This window comes from Pyrgilauda ruficollis, unplaced genomic scaffold (genome assembly GCF_017590135.1).
Source record: "Pyrgilauda ruficollis isolate IOZ18807 unplaced genomic scaffold, ASM1759013v1 scaffold13, whole genome shotgun sequence".
Taxonomy (NCBI): domain Eukaryota; kingdom Metazoa; phylum Chordata; class Aves; order Passeriformes; family Passeridae; genus Pyrgilauda; species Pyrgilauda ruficollis.
The window spans coordinates 2,412,061-2,428,720 of record NW_024511432.1 but is presented as its reverse complement, the minus strand read 5'-3'; the positions used below and the strand labels follow the sequence as shown (position 1 = coordinate 2,428,720).

General features: G+C 39.1%; 1 protein-coding gene across 2 annotated transcripts in view; it reads left to right on the top strand.

The window, feature by feature from the left end:
* The window catches only part of CDH13 (cadherin 13), a 432,177-nt gene that overhangs the window by 155,016 nt on the left and 260,501 nt on the right, over positions 1-16,660 (top strand). The gene's annotated exons all lie outside the window — the stretch shown is intronic.

Genomic DNA, 16,660 nt, shown 5'->3' with positions numbered 1-16,660 from the left:
AGGCAGGGCAGTGGCTCACTAGGCAATTAAGCCTGGTACCTTTCCAGACCTATAATTTCACAGAAGTATAAAGAAACTTTGATTAAAATGATTGATCTCCTGTCTCGATTTGGTATTTAGACATTCAATTGCCAGCATTCTCATTATATTCCCAACAATATATTAGTATAACTTAAGTCTTCCATTATAAAAACAAATTAACTTGAGGAGAAAGGTTGAACAACCTTCTGAAAGTCCGTGGCTGAGGAAAGGTTTTGCTCTGCACTCCAAGCAGCACACCATGTGAATATGGACTGCAAGCAGGAGAGAAAGAACCAGAATGTGTAACTGCAGAAAGTGATCAGAACACTGAAATGGAATTTAATTTTATTTAAATACGCCGTTTCTTCACAAAATTAAATTTCAACACAGTCCTACTTGAGGGAGTCTCTTATGTGGAGGAGCTGTGAGTTTAGGACCACAGACTGCCAAATGCAGAGTAGGAAAGCTACACTTGAGGAGCAAGCTGGGCACTTGGCTGTCCTGTGCCTCAGACTAGCAAGCCTTGCTCCTTCTGGTGCATTCACAAGAATGTTCAAATGGGTTTTTTTTTGAAACCTTAGGAGCAGTTTCAAAATGGAGATCATCATTCTCTGGTTAGAAGTTACTAAAACCACTGAGGAGTTTGAGACGTCTCTGACAGGAGGTTTGGAGCTAAACTTCAAGGGATTGGTTTATGTGTGAAGATCTGACTCTCTGAGAATCACATTCTGAAGATTTATTCTGGTTTCTTAGAGAAGCAGCCCTTCCATATCTGTGAGGAGAGATATTCTATGGATGCTACAGTGTAAGGGAAAGCTTGTCAGATATTCCATGGAAGTTACAATCTAGGGGAAATCTTGTCAAATATTCTATGGAAGTTACAATCTAGAGGAAATCTTGTCTCATGAGCAGGAGTTACATCCTGCAAATACAGGATGTGTATTTGCACAGATTATGACAAGCTCTGCCAGCAATCTTTTGTCTTTACGTCCTGTTTGGGTTCTGGGGAGTCTCCCCTCAGAATGTCCCAGCAACATTACTTGATGCCTAGTGTTGAAATCTCTCTTCAGACTACATTTGAAAGCCAGGGCTGCTTTGGCCCCACTCCTGGATTCTGTTCCAACCACTTTGTGTTGTTTCAGAGAGAGAAAACCAGTCTAAATCAGGCATATTCTGCCACTTGCCAGCCTTTCCTCACAGGTGACAATATCACATCATCTCAACCTGCATTCACCATGTCTTTCTGGATTTTGACATTCAGCCCTTAACCAGCTGATTACCCATTTATTGTGGGATTTAGTGCCTGCAATGCCATTGTGAGTTACATGATGCCTTAATGTGTCCTGGGAAATCCATCTAGCGAGAATCACTCCCCCTTCAAGGGAATATAAAAATGTCTGGGGCTGGCTGTCCTGCTCTGGCCTCACCCATTCCTCTGTAGCTGTTAAACCAGTATTTCTTCCCAACCTTTTCATCTATTTGCCTATTTTAAACACCACACAGACAGTGTTGTCTTTCTGTTTGTCATACTTGAGAAGGACATAAAGTCTGCAGCTTCCTATGTAAAGTGATTTTATGATAAATTTGAACTTAATTCTGTACTTTTGCAGTCTAAATGTGTCAGCACGGAAACAGCAGAACTGCTCCATCTGTTTATGCAAGGAGCCTTGGCTAAGAAATGCTCAGATGGAACCTCAGTAATTCAGCATAATTCTGTGGGGTTAAGATGAGCACATACTGGAGCAGTGCTTAGCATTTAGTACTTAGAGAACAGTACCTTGTCTAATTAGGGGATAAGTAGTTCTTAAGTATTTCCCCACTGCCAGCAACTGCCATTTCTTTTCTGAAACTATGTAACCTACATCTGTGAAATCCCATTGTTAATGTTGCTAATTGCAGATTCCCAACGTGTTTGGGAATGGCTCTCAACAATGATTTCTGATGTGCTGACTGGCAGTCGGAGCCCAGGAACAGCGAGTAGCTCCTAAAACTTTCTGATTGCTCCCAACCATACTTTGGATGAATATGGAAATTATTTAGAGGTGCAATCTGGAGTGTGCAGAAAAGCTTTTGTTATTCTGCTGGTGAAGGGGTGCAGTTCTTTCCTGCTAAAGATGGGGATGATTCCAGCTGGCCTCCCCGATCTGATTCGTCCTATGTGATTAACTAAATTAACTTCATGGCCAGAGTATAATCAGTGGCTGTTGGAATATCACTTAGTATTTAACTGTTATTTGCATCTGAAGGGCCTGTTTTCCTCCTCTTTGGCCAGAAGCATAATAGACCTGCAGAGCCTGCAGCTTTCCATCCAGGGGTGGCCATGGCTATAATATGGGCAGAGGTGGTTCCTCAGTCGCGGGCCAGCTTGGCCATGGTCACACAATCTCCTGCAGGAGCAGATTCTGCATTGCTGCTTTCCCTGATGTCTGCATGTCTAACATGCCCTAAACCCCATCAACCTCTGCTACAGATATTCATACATGCAGAAATCTGTCCATCAGATTCCACACTGGATTCCAGATCAGACTCCAGCTGGAACTGCTTTCTGCAGTCTGCTGGATGTGCCTCCTCCCTCTTGTGATTTTGGATCGATGTGCTGGTCTCTGTCTGTCTTGACAGAGAGGAATATTCCCAAAAATCTTCTGTCATTTCTGAGAGGCTTTTGAAGGTGAGTGCACAGAAGAACCTGTGGCAAGTGGAATAGTTAACCTTCAATAGTCATGTGCCTGTACACCCTTGGAGCCTGATGCAATCAGTGCTCAGTGAAAAAGAGGAATTCCACATGCATTCCTCATGGAGCAGTGCTGGTGAGCAATGGAACATTCCCCATGGAGCAGTGCTGGTGAGCAACGGAACATTCCTGTGAGAAATGCTACACACTTCCAAAAATTTAGGAAGGTTTATTAAAACCTTATCAAAAACACAACAGAAGACTGAATAGAGAAAAAATGGTGACAGGGGGAGCAAAGGATTTTTCCCACCATGTGCTCACCCACACAATGGAGGTTTTCACCTCTTAACCCTTTAGCCTCTCCCAAAGTTCTGTCCCTTGACTCCCTCCTCTCTGTCCAGTGGTGGAGTTTTACTTCCTTAAATCTTTTCTGGAGTTCAGGTGCTGCTATAGTAACGAGCTGACCCTCCCAAATGTCCCAAACTCAGGTCACCCCCTGATAACAGCACAAGGGGGGTAAAACATAACTGTAAATATATAAAACTTCTCTTAACACATATACATGATATTTGCCTTTTAATTGTGGGAGTTATTTAGAACTTTTATTTGTTACACCATTACAGACACAGGGTGAGGGGTGGAGGGGAGTGAGATATCAAGAGTCTGGCACCAGAGCAGATAAGAGGGCAGGCAGATATTCAGAAATTCCAGGCTGGTACTAACTTCACTGCATGGTGCTCAGCAGTCTTCCATACAGAAGGATGAAATGATTAAATAGAAACTGTCAAACCCTCAGGACACATTTCAGGCACTAGATAGAAAAGGAACAGGAGAAAAAAAAAGGAGAGATAAGGGTGAGGAGCACACCCAGAGACAGCATGTCGTAGACAAAGTTTAAAGCCATCTCCAGCAGCAGCTCAGACTGAAGGAAATGAAGTTGCCCCAGTGCTGCTATTTTGTCCAGTGCACTTTGTACCAGCCAGGGGCTGGGCAGAAGCTGCTGCTTTTTTTTCTCTTTATCAAATCACTGCTTTTCCCAACACCAGCACTCAGCTGTGTTTGTTACAGCAGTGACAGAGCCTCAGCAGCCCAGCTGGAAACTTCCCTGCAGACCCAAATTCTCATTCCTACCAAGCCTCTCTGCCTTTTGTGCAAGTTGCTTTCTGCCTGTGCATGTTTCCTAAAGTATCAAACAGAAATAATGAAACTAAGCTCCTTGGATTTAAACCTTAGCATTTCTTGTTTGTGTCTTGCTCTCTGCTTATCCCCACAGGATAGAGATTGCAAATATTATGGATATGAGATAAAAAGTGCCTAGAGCCTTAAATCCTACATGTGTGGCTTTCTGCCTTAGAAAGAAGATAACGGATCAATAATCTTATTATGAATCAGGATTCTCTCACTGCAGAAAATATTCAGGCAAGGAAGTGTGAATAGTTGAGTTTAGTCATCTGGCAATTCAATAAGTTATTTGGAAAATAAGATCAAGAATCAGCCTCTCTGATATAGGAGGCAATCGTTCCCATTAACGTATATTAGCATTTTTCTGTTTAGAATAGAATTCCAAATAGGCTGAAAATGGCTGTGCAGAGGTATGGAGATGGACTCTCATATGAGATATTGACAAACAGGCTCGAAGAGTTCCATGTTATTAGACTTTGCATATAGCAGTTGCAGCAGAAAGGGATGCACTGCATAAATAAAATACCATGTTTTGCATTTAATTTTAAGGCACAAAATAGAATAAGTCACAGGGGGTGCATCAATACCTATGATACATTTGAGTTGTTATATTGATCAAAACTGTATAAAATACCATTTCCAGAAAAGCTGGGGAGATCCCTTGCCTTCAGATATGAAAGTGTCCTCCAGGCATATAAAGAAGAATTTTCTTAAAGAGCAAACAAAATGTCATTTTCTCACTGTTGTGTTCAGTTTGGCAGAAAGTTTAACATATTAACATTCTCCTAGCCATTAAGTTATTAAGTTGTTATCACTCCTGTTGCTTTTGTTATCACACTGCAAACACATATTGACTTGGAATTAATACATAAAAAACTGAGGCAAAAGTGATCTTAGAATTTAATACCTGTGTATTGGTGGCATTTTCGTAAATGACTTTTTTGTGCTATAATCACCACTGAATAGATTTTTTTTTTTTCTTTTAAAGTCTGCAGTGCTACTTTTAGGACTTCACAAAATACATCTCAATTAATGTCAGTGAAAGCAAGAGCTTGTTCTCATCAGTGGGTCATTCTCTAGTGTCATTTAGCTGCCTTTTAAATTATATTTTTATAAAAATCCTCTGTGCAGACCACTTGCTGTCGCCAAAACAACAAAGAGCTTCTTTTATATCAGAAATCTCCTCAACCTCACTTTTCCAATAGAGATTCCAGTCACCTATTTTCTCTTTTTATCCCTCAGCCTGATCCAGAACCTGCCGAAATGATCCGGTTCCAGTGGGTTTCAGCTCAAGCCCTGGGAGCAGGAGCTGTGCCTGCAGTGCTGTGTGGCTGTGGCTCCCCAGCCCCTTTGCTGGGCGGTTTTTGGGTGTCCCTGCAGTCCCAGAGCAGATCTGATTTGATGGACACCCACACTTCTGCAGCCTCCCCTCACCTCCAATGCCAGGCTTGTGCTTCCTCAGGCCTGCACTGAATTTACCCTTCCCCAGCACCAAAGAAATGCAGGTTTCATATACACTGGCTTTGGAGTTTGCTCTGACAAAGATCCATTTATCTGAGAATTATTATGGTGCCAAGAGATGTGGCAGTTGCCATAGCAACAATTACATATTGTGTTGAATACCAGAGTAAATGCTGTAAAGAACAGGAGCCACTGGTGGTTTTCATTAATTTAATGTTCCTTTTTTGGACAAAGTGTGACTCATAAGTTTATTCACTGTGTGTGTAAGTGCCTAGATCAAATGAGTGGGCTCGCTTTCCTCCTCTTTCCCTCAGTGTGCAACTTCAGCATGTAAATGAGAAGTACTTGGTTATTTAAGGAGAGAAAAAACGGTCTTATAGACTGGAAACATGAATAATTGCCTGTGAAACAAGAAGGTGTTAACTTCCGTGAGTGTTCAGTGCCTCTCTCTGTGAGTAATCTACATTCAGATTCCATGTGAGCCAGGGATGGAGTTACCCAGGAAAAGAGACTTTGTGCTCCTGAGTAGCAAGGAGGGCTAAGAACTGAATGTGTTTAGCAGTGATTCAAAGGTGAAATTAGATTATTTTTGAGACAAACACAGGCCTTGTTAACGATTTAAAATTATTTAGAGACTGATGTGAAATGACAGGCAAAATTCTTTGCAATGAACACGTTTTATTAAAAACCAGTTACAAACAGATTTGCTTTTAGCCCTGAGCTGCATTTAGGCTGCTCAGTTGGTTCTCCCTGCTGCAACAGGTACCAATTCACTATGGCTTGATGTGCTTCTGGTGGAAATTTCAGTTTTTTGTGGAAATTCAGAAGCAGATGCAGTTCTAGAATGCACCAATTTTACTCTGTTTGCTTTTAAAACACACTGAGGTCTTATCCTCCATCCTTAAGACCTCATGGCAAAGCTTCCACAAACCTCAATGAGAGCACTTGCTCAAGGATTGCTAAAGTCTTGTATTTGAACTACAATTCATTCTGGCACATAGTGCCAAGAAAATACCTATTTACTTCTTGTGACTAAAACATTTTATGAGAGTTTGAATGGTGGATTAATTATCTGAAGATGTTTTGAATTTAATTAGCTTCTCTTTATGATCTTCTACATTAACTGTCCATTATCCATAAAATGAAAGAATCCACTAAATTTTGTGGATGAGTGATAAACCATCATGCATTAGCATATAATTATTTTTTCCAGTATTTTTCATTCTGAGTTTGGCCTGGAAGTATTCTGGAACAGACAAAACTGTGCCAATCCGATGCCTTAATCTTCAGGGATTGACAGAGTTCTGTGGAAACTCGTGCCAGAGGTGTGGGGAACATTTAAAGAAACCCTTTGTGAAAGGTTTAAATTTAAAATTCTTGTAGTAAATGAGGATATAAGTAAGAAAGCAAGAGGCTAAGCATGATTTAGTAGAACATTAGGTGAGATCATAAAGGATAAGTAGATTTCTCTTAGGATATGTAATATCTTTCATTTACAAAGTGGCTTTCATCCTGTAAGATCCTCAAAGTGCAACTATGAAGTACATGGGGACAGAATGTGTGTGTGCCTGTCTTAATACAAACAGCTCTAAAAGGAGGCATTTGCATCGATATCTTTATTTTTGGTACTTATTTCATAATAGTTTTTCACATCAGGGTAGGAACAGAGTCTTCTTAAATGAGGGATTAGGGAAAAGGAGCTGGCAATTTTGAAATTATATCAGAATTGCCATGACAGTCTTAATGTCCTCAAATCCATCATGAAAAAGATGTTACAGACACCAGGAGAATGTGTGCAGCTGAGGGTAGAGAAGAAAAATTGTCCGTTTATTCCATGGTTGTTCTTTCATCCAGGACCAGGAATGATGCAGTCAGTGCTCCACAACTACCCCAGAGCCACCTGGGAGCTCTCTGATTTATTCAGGAGCAGAGACAGTTCCAAGAGGAACTCAAACTGGGCACGAAACACAAAATATTGCTGGTGTTTTCCCACTATTTGCTTCTCCCTCAGCTTCCAAAAGCAGCATGGACTTGAGAGAGCCATGGTAAGAGAAATTATTGACATGAACATGAAAAGATTATTCCCTGAGTAAGAGTTTAGTAATTTCTCTCCATTGGACACATCAATAAGAATCTGTAATGATTGTCCCAATGTTTCCATGCTGATTTTCACAATCCTGAAAGAACATTTATTATGGTTTTTACAGTAACACCCATATCAGCACACGTCTTAAACATTTAATGGAGCATCACAGGATAAAAATCTACATTTGTCCTCCCTCAAAAATTGATAATGCCATTGCAAGAACAGATGGCTTCTTTTGGACCTAAAATTCCTTATTTGTTTGTTGATCATTACAAGTTTGATGCTTTTATGGTTATTTCTTTGCATCTTACTTTGCAGATAGTTTTGGGGTTTTTTTAAGTACCTAGAATAACTTGGCAACTTGAAGAATGTCAGAGTTAAAGCTTAGAGCAATTTGGTGTCCTCATAATAAACAACTCTGCTAATGCTTACAGTCATCTTGGAGTTATTAATCATCCTTCCCCTCACTTATTTCACCACCAAATCAAACTGAATAACCTTTGCATTAAGCAGTTAATCTGTCTGAGAAAAAAAATAGTTTTGCTACTTGCTTTATACAGTTTCTCGTTGAGAGGGCACCTGGGGTTGTGATTGCACAGGAAGAAAGTGCAAATCTAAAATCTCTCTAATGGTACCAGTGGTGCTGCAGAAGTGCTGAATATTTGATGTGGCCAGGTAATGTCAAGGCAGTGTGGATGGACTGGTTTAGTTTGGTTTGGTTTGTCTCAAAAAGGGTCACCCGTGTGATATGACCTGTGTATTTATAAATGGGAGTTTGGGGTCTTATTTGTTTGTGTGGATTTCAGATTAGACATCTCTCCTATGAATATAAATAGATAAATGATCAGGTTTTAGGGAGCTTTAAGGACTCTGCTAATAAGGAACATAACAGACTTTAGCATTTTCATACTCTCCTGATGGACAAAATCTTTTCTGAACTACTAGAACAAGTGTGTAAAATATATCCATCAGATGAAGATTTACAGCTTGCAGACTTATTGATGATAATCTGTGAGTTATTAAAAACCATAAAAATCCAACTTATCTTTCTTTAATTCTTCTAGAACCCATCTGATGCTGTGTGTTGAATTACTAAATGTTTGCTGGTCTTTTAGTACAGTATTGAACACTGTTGCACTGTAGAAAAAATTATGCTCTAATCACCAGGGAAAAGGTAATAGTGCAAGTTTTTATTTTAAATCTGGAAGACCAAACCAAATTTTCATTCTCAGATATTGGCACAGAATTTTTTTTTCCAGGGATTTCAAGGGTGTGATCCCGTGAAGAACTGGGAGATGATGGAGGCTTTATACCTGCACTGATATTAGGGTGCATTGGTATTACCTGAATTTTTGGCCAACCCAAAAACAATACTAGCAAGAAAGCAGTTTGTTTGCACTACTAAAGTAGCTTAAAAGGCTGTATCAAAATATCTTGCAGGAGAGACTTTAACACATGTCCTGTTCACTGCTAACATTAGAGTTTTGTGTTGAGAAACATATTAGAGATATAGGAACATATATCAGTATAGGTTGGGACAAAAAAGAGAAACAATACTTGACAATTTTTCAACAAAGTCATGTTCCTGCATGACTTAAAATTGATACAGCTGGCTGTTCTATCCAGTCTGCTTCAATAACAACTGCAATTTGCTACTAAAAATTTTTATTTGTTTGTCCCCCTTTTAGTTTTCAGTGGAGGTGAATTGTTTCAGCAACAGGTCAAGGGCAAAACTGGCAGCTCTCGGCCTCATCCCTTGTGTGGATGTGCAGGGCAGCCTGAGGACCTTTCTGACTTTATTTGCAGAAGGCTTCATTTTCTCTGTGCTGCTGTATTGTGTTGTCCTACCATGGTTTTCTCTCTTTCCCTCCATTCCCATCAGCCACGCTTTTGAAGCTGGGTCGGTCATTAAAGCCAGAGCTGACCCTCAAAACTGACCCTCAGTTCAGGAATTCAGGCAGAGGTAAGGAGAGGGGACATAAAAACTAGTTTTAAAATTTAAAGTCAAAGCTGGGGAAGATCTGGCTCTGAATTTGGCTCACATCTATAACACTCAAACTCATCACTGACAAAGCTACATGAGTGTGTGAGCAAGGCTTGGAGCTTTAAGTTACAGGGCTGATTTTAGGCCTGATTATTCACAAAACCGTGTAATTAATCTGTCATAGGAAAACACAGCAAGTAGTGCACCAAATGCAATCCCTATTAAGTCAACAGGAGTCATTCCACCAACTTTAATGAGCTTTGAATCCACTCATAAATCTGCTGTGAGGAGTGTCCAAATCAAAATTTATCTGGGGGTGACCTTGATGTTAATTGTTAGTGCTTCCATGTTGTTTAATTGCCAGGAAAGCTGAATGCATTAGTGGGACTATCATATGGTATGGTCCTTTCTATTGGATACTCTTAGCATCAGGTTGATATATGTAATATTAATTGTGCATAATGTTAGTGGGTAGTCACAGTCTGCCAGTTATATTTTGTGTCTGTGAAACAGGAGAAAAAAAACCCTCTTCAGTTATTTTTAATGTTGCTTTTGCCTTCAGCTGAATCCCTGCAAAATTAATGGTTTTTTGATCAAGCAGCTCTTCAGAGGTTCTCAGAAGTTTCACATTTATTCAGTGGTTTTTAATCCCAGATTTTGTGTATTGACTGTAATTACTTTAAAATTTTATCTCAAATTTGTAAATAACATAAAGGAGATTCTGCTCAGTCCTATGATGTTTATTAAATTTAACATCTGCCAGAAAAGTTCAATCACATGTATCCCAAATGGAAATGTTTCCTTCTTTAACATGTCATATTTAATTCAATTAGAGGAAAAAAACATGGGGAATACATTAGAAGTACAAAAGGGGAAGGGCTCCTTTAATTTTTGTCTACTAAACAGAAAAGTAGAGGGTTTACTTGAGGAACATAATTACTGTAGCTTCTAGTGTATAAAAATATGGGAGAGTTACAGTTGGAGGACCGGGGGAGAGAAATTATTGGTTTTGTTTAATGGCTTTCCGAATTCCTTGTCAGTGCTGGTAATTATTGTGTCTTTTCTTTTTGTTGGCACTCAATGCATTAGGCTGCACTTACGAGCATTTTATTAATGGAAAATATGTTTCTGAACAATTGTGAATTAGATAAGTGGCTTGATTAAAACTCATTCTTTAAAACTATAAAATGAGAAAATAACGTGAATTAACCTCGAGTCTAGACAGTGGGAAGATAAGACTCTGGTTTCCAATGAGGGTGAGTGCTTAGGAGAATGAAGGGAGGGCAAGAACCTCCTTCATTGGCATTTCTGCTTCATTTCACTGCAGTATTGAAGCACTGAGAAAGATTGTGGCTTTAGGAGATACATGCAGGAAATAGAGCAGAGAGCTTCCAGAAGAAAACCCAAGCTGGGCCAAAGGAAGAAGTGTTACTACTGAGAATCTTCACTTTGATACCTCTCGGTGTCTGATCCCTGCAGAAAATGGAGTTATTCAATAAGCACATTACAGGTGGGCTTTTTTCTTGGTTTGAAAAGACAGGTGTCTGTCAAGGAAGAAATCCAAAGAAAAATACCATCTCACATGTTTAATCTCAACCTTAGCAAAAAAAAAAAAAAAAAAAACCAACAAAAAAATCCACACTTTGGCACTCCATTAACATCATTATTCTCTAGTCCAAGGAGATTAATTTGTAATCTTCTGATAACAGATTTATATGTGTGAAGTGTATTTTTCAAAAATATCAGTGGAACTGTGATGGAATGCTGAGTTCTGCGAGACTCATTTAAGCAGATGTCTCTCTCTCTCTCTAGATATATGTGAATGTGCTACATGGATTTTATCTCAGCTAATAAGCATGAATTATACATTCTTAAATGCTTCTTCCATTTATCAAGCTTAATGTTGTTTAAGACAATCTGAAAACAATCAAAAAAAAGTTTAGATTTTCTTTTAACTTTCCCCATGCTCTAACTTTTACCATGGGATGACAAGTACCTTAATTCACTGTAATAATTGTCTTATAAAAATGGCACACTAAGCATGTTTTTCCATCAGAAATTTTCATTTTGATTCTCAATATTTCATATCTGACACTGCGCTAAATGAGAACACGGCTTAACAGTTGATATTGATTTGCACGTCATTTTTTCATTTCACTTTCCTATTCAAAAGGAATCAGTGCTGACAAGTTAATGAACTCCAGCTACAAATACAGAGATAAGCCATGGGATAGGTTTAGTACCTACCTTGTTCTAATTACGAAAGGTTTTCTTTAGTTGGCTGTTTCATGTTCACTACAGGGAAACTGGAATAAAGGGACTGTCAACAAAGCAGACACCTGGAAAAGTGACATAGTATAGGGCTATTTATAGAACCTTTAAGCAAGTCCACATCAATTTATCCCAGCATTTTTAAGTTTTTACTATTTACAGGTGGAGTATAATTAAAATAAAAGTACACTGAGTCCTAGAGCTCTATGTTGAATAAAGACTCATAAAACTATGCTACTTTATATAATCTATTTTTAAATTAACTTTTTGTATAAATTAATGACTTTGGACAGTGGCAGTAGAGATCAGGACTGTAGAACCAGCTCTCAGAACATTTATTTCCCTGAACTTGGTACAACTTTGGCCCCTGATGTACTTCCAGTTTATATACCTGGTATCTAAGAAGTTATTCCAAGTTCAGTGTTGGTGTTGTTTCACATAGCCAAATTGGTGAATATGATTGAATTGGTATTTTGGGTGGTATGCCCTGCTGCTGGGAGATATGGGTTGGGCAAATCTCATTCAGAAATAAAATCCTATTTTGTAGCAGAGGGTAGATTTCTTTCATCCATACATCTTGAAGCTGCTTCCAGAAGTACTGTAAAACTGAGTTTTACATTGAAACCAACCTGTAGTGTGAACAACTCTGAAGTACCTTTGGTGTTTTGGAGGAGGAGCAGACTGTGGTACTGTTCTGTGGTGTAAATTTACTAGAAGGCAGTTCTCCACTACCTGGGAATTTTCTATCAGACACTTCCTGCACTGCCAGCAGTGACAGAGATAATTAATCTGACCAGGGAATTTGGCCACCGAAGTCACTTGTGGACTTTTGGAATTAAAGACTCTCTGAATGTTTGCACGACTAACAAGGCATGCAGAAATGGAGTGGGGAAGAGAGAGGAGCTGTGGATATTCACTGGCTTGGGCAGCAGATGTCTGTGGTGCCCGTAAAAGGCAGGGAACAGGACGTTCCCCTCTTCCACCGTGGGTTCTCTTCTCAGAAGAGCAGGGTGGGGAAGGCCGTGGCGTTCTGCCCTGGATTCCAGCCTTGCCCGGGGTTGCTCTGGCAATGGGAACAAACTCTTGTCTCTGGGGAATACACTGATGGTATTTGGCCAGCCAGAGCAGTGGAATAAACACAACTTTAAAGCTGTATTTAAAGAGCTGTGCCTGCACAGTTTGAGACACCAGTTCTGCCTTGCTGTCGTGCTGATGGTGGCAGAATATCCTAAATTGGAAAGGACCCACTGGCATCATCAAAGTCCAGCTCCTGGCTCTGCACAGGACACCCCAACAACCCCCCCACTGTGCCTGGGAGCATTGTCCCAGCACTTCTGAACATGATGCTGATGGTCAAAGACAAGGAGCAGTCATTTCTTGGCTTCAGAGACCTCTGATTTTGCAGAAGGAGGGAAATAGATGCACAGCAGAAAACATTCCTTTTCCTCTCTTCTACCCCAAACAAAACTCAAAACAGCTAAGGAGAATCAGCAGCAATAATGTTGTTTATTAAAGATGAGAGGATGAGAGGCTGAAATGGGTATTTTTCAGATCTTTCCCAAAAATTATTATTCAGCCCTTGCATGGGGATAAGTCTGATGAAGGATTCATTTCTTTGCCATTTCAGTATCATTCATGTTTTCCTAACAGGAGAGAAATGTGAAATAACAAAAAGATTGTTCTTTATTCCAAGATTAAAGTTTCAAAAGCTTAAGATTTGAACTTTACTTACATCTTTTGAAGAGGCTGGGAAGCTGTTATGCAACCATATCTTTCATTTCAACTACAGTTGGAAACAATACTATCAACACAGCATAAAAATATTGGGTTTATCTTGTTTCTATTTGTATTGAAAGGGTAAATATCTCACAGGACTTCCAACCTAAATTTGCAGGCTCAAGAATTTTGTGATTATTCAGGATAAGCTTCAGACAAGCCTATGAGATCCCAGCTATTTGTTTGGTGCAAATGCAGATCTCCTCATTGAAGTGCAGCCATACCTGACACGAGCAGAGAGTTCACTTAAAATCTTTGTTGTTTCTAAAGGAGATGAGAGTTTCAGTGTATTTCTTGTATTTCTTAAGAAAGTTTAAATATCACCACAAGGAAGTGGAGGTAAATGGACACAGAGCTGTCAGAGTTAAAAATGAATGACAGGAAGAAATTTTGTTTGCATAAATTTTCTAGGAGAGAAATTGAGAAGATGGGTAAGGGACAGAGCAGAAGTGTAGGATCGTAATGAGATGAAAGCTGTGACAGACAGAGGGGGTCATGAAGAGCTCTAAAATTAAAAATAAAAGAAGGAGGGAGGAGAGCAGGGCAGAAGTAGCTGGATGGAAAATGAGAGCTCAGGAAAAAAATAAAGAAAATAAAACTATTCTTACAGGTTTCCTCAAATTGTTCATGCCCCCTCCCTCTGTTTTATTTTCCCTTTGCAGCCTGTCGCACGAGTCTCATAAAACTTCACTAAGATTATAATGCAATACCTTGGCACCAATCTCTCTTGTTTATGTGTCCATTAGTTCAAAGCCACAGACAGGCAATTTATTGGGTATGAAAAATGTCACCTATGGCACCCTCATTTGCATCTGAAAATTGATTTTTGTCACACTGGGATTTTAGGACAACCTTTTTTGGCAGCCAACATTGCCACAAAGCATAATAAAAATAATTATGTGACCACAAAAGCAGGTGAAGTTCACTGTAAGTTTTAAGTCTCTAGGGAATTTGCAGCTGGCAAGGCATTATTGATGAGCTTGTGATCCTTCTCGGTGATTAAATATTGACACCTAAACTTAAACCATTGCTTGAGATTGCCAGCAAAGTGGATAACAACATAATGGGACTTGATAGTGTTTACTCAAACATTTCAGCATGATAGCAGAATATTAGTGATGTCACTTGAACAATTGAACTATTAATTAAGATTTTTTTAAATTTTGATTACTGAGCTATGGAATGTTTTTTAAGGAAGTACTGTTAAACACCTTTTGAAGCTCAGTTAAAACATGTCACCAGCTTAGTAATTTTGCATCTGCTAAGGCAATTCATTAATTCATTTTCTACTTTCTGATGTGTTTGGCTCTTGGAATTTACCAAGCTTTTCTCTCTCACTGAGGTGATGGCTAACATGCAAGGGAAGGTGTCATTTTCCATTGTGATATTGAAAAATCCTATTAATTATCCATGTTAAGTTGTTCAAACACTTTCATTAGTTATTTTGGCAAAACAATTCCCCAGGGTGAGATATATTTATATAACAAATTCCTCTAAAGCTGAATCAGCCATAAATGGATTATGCAAACTTGTTTCCTTTCTTGTAGATAAATTGTTTTACAGCAGTGTTCATTATGAGAAAGTCCTTTGCCCACTGTAATACTTAATCAGTGCAGAATAATCTACAGCTTCAGTTTCAATGGTAAAAATGCACCATTCTTTAATATGAATCCAACTTTTAATCTTAGCCCTGGATGCTGGTTCTTTTATTTTTTTTTATGCCTGATTTAAAGCACAGGCAAAGGGTGGGGATTTGTAAGCTCATATTCCTTAAAGGAAGTTTCTGTATGCAGTCATGAAGGGAACAACATGCTATTGAAACTGGATGGGCATGATCTGATTGAGATGTGCATTGGAGAAAGGATGGATACAAAAAGGTGATTCTTTGGCATTTAAGAAATGTGTGACTTTTTATACAAACATGGAAAGCAGTAGAGAAATTCGGGATTATTGAAGCATTTGATTTTGTTAAAATACAAAGTGATACCTTTGTTTTCAAACAAGTTCATATTTAGTTTTTGAACAGTTCATTAATAACCCTTGGCATCTGACTGCACTCTGAGAGGAGCCCAGAGTGTGACACCACTCCTGGCTGGTTCCGTGGAGCTCCTTTGCTGGGATTTATGGGACAGAGCATTAAACAGTAACCAAGGACTGCACGCCCATATTTCACACACACTCAGGGCTGTCTCTGCCAGCAGAACGATTTGACCTTAATCATGGGTTACTCACAGGCCTCTCAAAACTAAGCCTGTTTTAAATCATGGGTGGCACAAATATTTTGCTGTGAAGTCAGGCTGCAACTGCCAGGCTCTGGCTGTTGTTTGGGACCCACTGGCATTTGTTCCTAACAAAGATGCCAGCCTGGAAAGTACCAGGGAAAGCCTGGGAGTACTAGGAAAGTTTGTCAGAGATTTTACCTAATTAGCAGTGGGATATGTTTCTGTCAACTATCACAAGTGTCACTAAAAATCAGACCCAACACTTTTATATTTTCTTGTGGCACTAGAATTCAAACAAGACCACAGAGGTATTTTCTTTGCAAATGACTTTTACTGCCCTGCGCTCTGGGTTTAAATTTTTATTGGGAAAAAAAAAAAAGGCCCTGTTATTTTCTAACTTTTTCTTCACTGTTTTAGCACTATTTCCTCGTTCAGGGTTTGTTAGGATCAGTCTTCTGGACTCTGGCTGTGTTTTGAATGTGGGATTTACAGTTGGTAGAAGTAGCCTGGATCACAGCTCAGTAACATTGTTTGACCATATTTGGTTCTCTTCAACTGAAAGGACCAGTCTCTGCTGGTAAAATTCCATATTTAGTTTTGAACCAATGATTTCACTTTTATAAATTGTTGCATCCAATAGAGAGGAAAAATCATTACTATCAGTGCAGAAACACTTAGGCAAATACAAGTGGTTCTTTCACAAAGTTAAAAGCGAAAATGTGTGAGTTTCCAATTCCCTCATACTGATAGAATCAGTAGAAAAGTGATTCTGTTGTATTTTATATAATGTACAGTGAAATACCAATGAATACTTTTTTCAATCTTATTGAATGATACCAGGCTGTTTCCATCAATGTGAACAAAACTACTTGCTTCTATTTCTTTGCTTGCTCAAAATTCTAAAAGAAGAAAAATAATAGTTTACTTGAGCTCACATGAATTTTCTGACCTACCCAGCTATGTTTTAATCTAGAAAAGTACTATTC